Here is a 6,216-nt window from a genome sequence, read left to right on the forward strand (position 1 = left end):
TGTGTGAGCATATGCCACAGGAGTGCAGTACCCTCAGTGGCCAGAAGAGGACATTTGATCTCTGTGGAGCTGAAGTTACAGGAGTTTGCAAACTGCTCAATATAGGTGTCCTTTGAAAAAGCAGGAAGCCCTCTGAACTGCTGAGCTATCTCTTTTACTCCCTTTACTACCACTATTATTGTTGTTGTTGTTATTATTATTATTATTTTATTATTTGGGCATTGCTGACAGTGGAGCCCAGGGTTTTGTGTATGTTCGGTAAGTGCTTTACCCATGGGCCACACCACCAGCCCTAGACCCTAAGACCTTTGGATATAGGAATGGTACCTGTTTTTGCTCCCCCACCCTGGCATCAGAGGGCTGTGTTCCAGCCCAGTTATCTAAATGGTATTGTAGAACCTGCGTCATTGCCTTCCATCTGGCTCTGTGGAGGAGCCTGGGGCTCCTGGGGCCTGAGCTGCCTGGGCCAAAGTGAGAAATGCCTATGCCCTAGGGCTTTCTCAGCTCCCCTACTCAATCCCCCACCTTGGAAAGATGGGGAGGCAGGAGGTGACTTCTCCTTTGCTCTGGATGAAACACAAGAGTTATCCTGTAAGCCTGATGTGACAGCAATAAGCAGGAACAGGACATGGGTGTGAGCTCCCTCCCTTCCCTTCCCACCCACTGATCGTAGAGGCTATGACCTTTGCAGGAGCAGGTTTTGGGACTTGCAGCTCTGCCTTCTCTTGCTCACATTTATACAATGAGGTCTCACCTTCATTGAGGGCAGCTGCCCTAGTCACTGCACTGTATGGATTAGCCCATTCACTCCTCCTGGTGACCCTCAGAGCCAGGTACAAAGAGTATCTCTAGTCACCGATGGGCAAACCAAAACACAGACCTATAAGGCACACTGCCAATTGAGGGTAGGGTTGGGATTTGAACCCAGGTAGCTCTGGCTGTGGAGCCCTTGGCCTTACCTCTGTTAGAGCCAGAGGAGCAAGGAACCAGCCCTCTTGGAGTGGTTCAAATCCAGGACTTCTTTCCTGGACTCAAGCAGGATTTGGATTCCATGAGCCTGGTCTGGATTCCAATCTTGCCTCCCACTGACCATTTAGCCGCTGACTCCAGAACCCTGCTGAACTCAGAGACCTGGAAGCCAGAACACCTGCCCAGACAAAAGGTACTGGGGAAACCATAGGGCCACCATATTCCCTGTAGCCACCCTTTGTTCCTTGGATCTTTCTAGAAAGACCCGGGGGCCGTGATACCAGACTTTCTGCTTTTCTGGGGGCTAAGGAGAGGCAGTTGATGACAGTGGCTTATTTAAGAGACACCAGAATGGCAGCTCCCGGGGTCTAGGCCTCCAGACTTGCAGCACCTGCTTGTTCAAGAGTTTGGAGGCTGTCAGTTGCAGGGGAGGCTTGTAGGTATGTATCTCAAAACAACCTCTTTAGTACTGCCAACCCTCCTCTGCACCAAGCCCCACCTCCGGTCCTTGCCCCTGGTGGCTCAAAACACCAGGCAGTACCTTGCCATGGAATGGACTTGGAGCTAGAACACCTGAAGACTTTGGCTCTTTCAGCTGCTTGGCAGCTGACTCAGGGCAAGCTGTCCCCGCCCCTCTGCAGCCCCGCCTCTCCACCTCTCAAAAGTCTTCCTTTACAAAGGGCTATGGTGAGGAAGGAGTCTACGTTCCAAAGTAAGTCAGAGCTTCCCGAAGTTTCCCACCAAAGCAAAACCCGACTGCAGAAGAGGGTAAACAGGTGCTCTGGGGGCTTGGGGGTGTAGCTTAAAACAGCCCGCCACAAGCAGGGCGTTTATTTGATGTCTTTGCTGCAGCTTAAAAATTCATGGGAATTTTGCATTCAGCTCCATAATGCATCCGCGTTGCTCCTTTCAACGCGAAGACAGTGTTTCAAGTTGCTCACCATCGGGTAATCTTAATGCCAGCAGGGCCAGCCATGGTTGTCATGTGGCTCATATATTCTCTGGCGCACCGATGGGAGTTCCCAGGGCTGTGTGTATCCAGTTTAAGTACAGCATTCTGGAAAGAGCAAAACACACTACATAAAGGTCAGGAGGTTTGTGTGTGAGCCTTGGCAGTAATGGGAGCACATCCACCAGACAGCAAGATGTATGGAGGGAAGGAAGAGGAGTAGGTACTTGGGAATGGGAGGCAGCAGGGCTGGGAGTGGGGTGTGGGGAATGTGAGGAGTGAGTTTAAGCAGGGACCGAAATTCTAGAATACAATTTTGAAGGCAGCTTCTCTTCTACTGGGTGTCACAGAATTCCTGTGAGCCAGTGTGCTAATTCCTTGGACTCAGGCTGGCCCCCACCACCGTTTGTGGGCTTTTCTCTCCCTAGCCAGGTTCCTCCAGCTCAGAGTTCTCCTTGCTGTTTCTGAGGCTCTTCTGAGCCACCAACGCTGGCTGGGAGTTTTTGCAAGCATCCTCCAGTGCTAGGATTTCTAGACGGGGCTCCACTGGGACCTGAGCTGTAGGCACAAACCTTTGTCATCCTCTTTCTGCTCTTCTTAAGTATCTTTTTAAAATTGCAAAGCTCCCGTGCAGAAACACGAGCTCTCCATGATATTACCAAATGTCTGAGAGCAAATATTTCCCAAGAACTGTGGGGGCGCGAGCAAACACCCTCTTTTCTTCCTCTGTTATTCCTGGGCAGAAGCAGATAATGAGTTACCTTTTCCACAATCAGCGTTTGCTGGATTTTTGGCTACATTATTCGGAGCAAATATAAACAGGGTGAGTTAAAGGCATGGATTATTGCAAAATAAAATTGGGATACATGAAGCTTAAAAGTCTTAATTTTAAACCACTCCTCACAATAGGCCAGAAACTTGATCCTCTGTAATTCTTCGCAAACAGCGTTTGCATTTTATTATTGAATGTGTCTTCTCTCGGCCTGGGATGAGATTTGACTCATGTTTTCGCATAAATATAATAAAAGATGTTTCCTAGTGAATATAGATTTAGGAAATAGTGTTTACTTCTTTCTCTCAATTCAAAAGACTGCAAGCTGTATTTTTTTGTTTCAGTAATTTTTTTTAAACACAAAGACCGTGTATTGTTTCTTTTCATAGAGATCACAAGCCATTCAGGGGAGAGTTGCGGGTTTGTTTTTGTTTTTTGTATTTCTCTCTAGGGAGTAAGGACCACACTGTCAATCTATCAGTCAGCAAACAAGGCTCCCCGCTGCCTGGCAGTGGGCTGTGGACATGGTTGGCAGGTGACCGAGGTACTGCCCAGGCTCAGGACAGCAGCCAGTCAGTCTCTCCTGGGCAGGGTCCTATAAGAGCCCCAAGGATGGGGTTGAGCCAAAGTTGGAGGCTGGCAGGCTTCTATGGATCCTTTTGGTGTTTATCTAGCTCTTCCAGACATTCGCAGAGATAATTGTCAGGGGCAGATGTGACTCAGTGGCTGCCTCAGCTGCTTTTCTGTTGTGTTGGAATACCAGCACAGGAGCGACTTCAAGGAGAAAGGGCTTCCTTTGGTTTGGAGTCCAGGTCATGGAAGTCACAGTGGAGGATGCCTGAGGGTGCTGGCCTCATTGCATGTGTAGTCAAGAAGCAGAGAGCAGGGCCACCTTGTGCTCAGCCAGCTTTCACCTTTTTATGTAGTCCAGGACTCGGCCCTAAGGAATGGTGCCACCCACAGTGGGCATCGTTCCACCCTCAGGGCATGCTCAGAAGTCTGTCTCCTTGGTGACTCTAGATTCTATCACAGCCAGCTCTGGATGCGCACTGGCCCTCTTGCAGCAGGATGTAAAGAAACAGTGAAGGGCCAAGGGCAAAATCTTTCTGTCTCTCCTGGGCATGAGGTGTTGCTTCTTTGAGCCTCCTTTTCCCCATCTGCAGAATGGGATACTAGGACTTACTTTGGGACTGGTATAAATGTGTGCCAGAGGAAAGAGAAATGTATACATAAGAAGCCTTTGGATATGTATGCATATATAAAACACCTAGCCAGCTTGAAGGTTCAGGGAGTGACATTCAGGTTTGGTGGGACTGGGCTCACTCTTGGTCTGCCTTGCATTAGCTCCAGTTCTGAATGTCTTTTGTCTGGGGAGTAGTGCTGAGGTTCAAACCCAGGTCTTCACATGTGTGCAATTGTCCTACCACTGAGCTACCCTCAAGTCCTCCAAATGTCACGATTGTAGCTAAAAGCTCTCAGAAAAGATTATTTTCAGCCCAAACAAGATTACTCAAATACCCAATATTTGTGTTTTGAATTTCACAAAATTCAATTTTTTCGTCCACAGTCAGTCATTTGTGCCACTTTTTCTGGCTTCCTTTGTGTCAGGGCTGTTTTTGTCAGTGGCCCTCCCATATCACTTTTCCCTTTTAGAATACTCTTCCTGGGCCACGCTGTGACCGCTGCTGCCGGCACCTGCTCTGCCATGATGATCCACGGCTTCCAGAGCAGCCACCAGGACTTCTCCTTTCGGGCCCTGGAAGCTGACGGCCTCCAAGACCCACATCATGAAGTCTGCGGCTGTGGAGAAGTTAGCTGCTGAACTGCATATGCCTTCCCTCCCTGAAATGATGTTTGGAGACAATGTTCTAAGGATCCAGCATGGCTCTGGCTTTGGAATTGAGTTCAATGCTACAGATGCACTAAGATGTGTAAACAACAACCAAGGCTTGCTTAAAGTAGCTTGTGCGGAAGAGTGGCAGGAAAGCAGGACTGGGGGTGAACGCTCCAAAGACGTTATTAAACCTTATGATTGGACCTATACAACAGATTATAAAGGAACGTTACTTGGAGAATCTCTTAAGTTAAAGGTTGTGCCCACAACAGATCACATGGATACAGAGAAATTGAAAGCTAGAGAGCAGATTAAATTTTTTGAAGAAGTTCTCTGGTTTGAAGATGAATTACATGATCATGGAGTTTCCAGCCTGAGTGTGAAAATTAGAGTAATGCCTTCCAGCTTTTTTTTCTGCTGTTGCGGTTTTTCTTGAGAATTGATGGGGTGCTTATCAGAATGAATGACACAAGGCTTTACCATGAGGCTGACAAGACCTACATGTTATGAGAATATACATCACGAGAGAGCAAAATTGCTAATTTAATACATGTTCCACCTTCCCTCTTCACGGAACCTAACGAAATTTCACAATATTTACCAATCAAGGAAGCAGTTTATGAGAAGCTAATATTCCTAGAAAGAATTGATCCTAACCCTGCGGACTCACAAAATACGCCCTCGGAGTAGAATGCGGTACAGCATACTCCATGTGGAACCTGACTGGACACCTTGGCTATTGTAGGGATATTTTTATGATGAGAATTAATTTCCTTGCATATGGTCAGATTTTCTGTAGCCTTAAAGGGAAATAAAAGAGCACTGTAAGCAGGTTCCACTGGAAAAAAAAATACTCTTCCTGCAATACACGACGACTGCCACCAGGTGGCAATAGAGTCCCGGTACTCTCCAGGGAGCTGGGAAACAGTCGAAAATGGATTTCTATTTATTAAACCAGTTCAATGAGATTAACCTACTTACCACCCCAACTTTAAGCATGGCAAGCGTCGCCGCAGCTAATGAGACAAAATACAAAGTGTTTGGTACACTCAATTATCTCTTCTTAAGTAATCCCTAAAGAACGGCTAATCCGTGCTCATTCCCCAGGGAAGGCTTCCCCTACTCCGTCTCTCCGCTCCCCAGAGCTTCCTTCTGCTCCAACGCACAGGCGCTCGTTCAGGCCCGCTTGCTGTGCCTGTGCTCCGTGGAAGCCCTAAACTGGGGATGTTCTCAGCCAGGGAGGAGAAAGGTGGCATTCGGGAAACAGAGAGGGGTCACAGACCCAAAAGGCAGGGTAATAAGGATACATGGACCCGTGGACCGGGCTGAGGAAGAACTGGGAGGAGGGATTGGGGAATCTGAAGGCTTGGGGCTCAACTTAAAGAGGTCACAGTTGCAACAGTTACTAGGAGTCATGTGACCTGGCATTAGCAAGTCTTTCTATTCCTTAAGATATGCATAAGATGTATATGCATACATATGCCCCGACTTTAAAATTCTGGACCAGATTTGGCTTTGACTGAATGTGAGGCTGTGGAAGATGGGCAGGCAGGAAGGGGCTTAGCGGATAGGCAGGGAAGGGGGCTGTGTCCACTGTGGGAGCCCCGAGGAGGGGGCCCCAGCTCTTGACAGATAAATCGCTCAGTCATCATTCTCTCCTGTGGTCCAGAGAGCTCTGTACTGAGTGTTAAC

The 6,216-nt window shown here is 48.0% G+C and overlaps 1 pseudogene; it reads left to right on the forward strand.

The window, feature by feature from the left end:
- The first annotated feature begins 4,375 nt into the window (after positions 1 to 4,375).
- LOC142833576 (TIP41-like protein) lies at positions 4,376 to 5,359 on the forward strand (annotated as a pseudogene).
- The last annotated feature ends 857 nt before the right edge of the window (positions 5,360 to 6,216 follow it).

The sequence above is a fragment of the Microtus pennsylvanicus genome, chromosome 13 (assembly GCF_037038515.1).
Source record: "Microtus pennsylvanicus isolate mMicPen1 chromosome 13, mMicPen1.hap1, whole genome shotgun sequence".
NCBI classification, from domain to species: Eukaryota; Metazoa; Chordata; class Mammalia; order Rodentia; family Cricetidae; genus Microtus; species Microtus pennsylvanicus.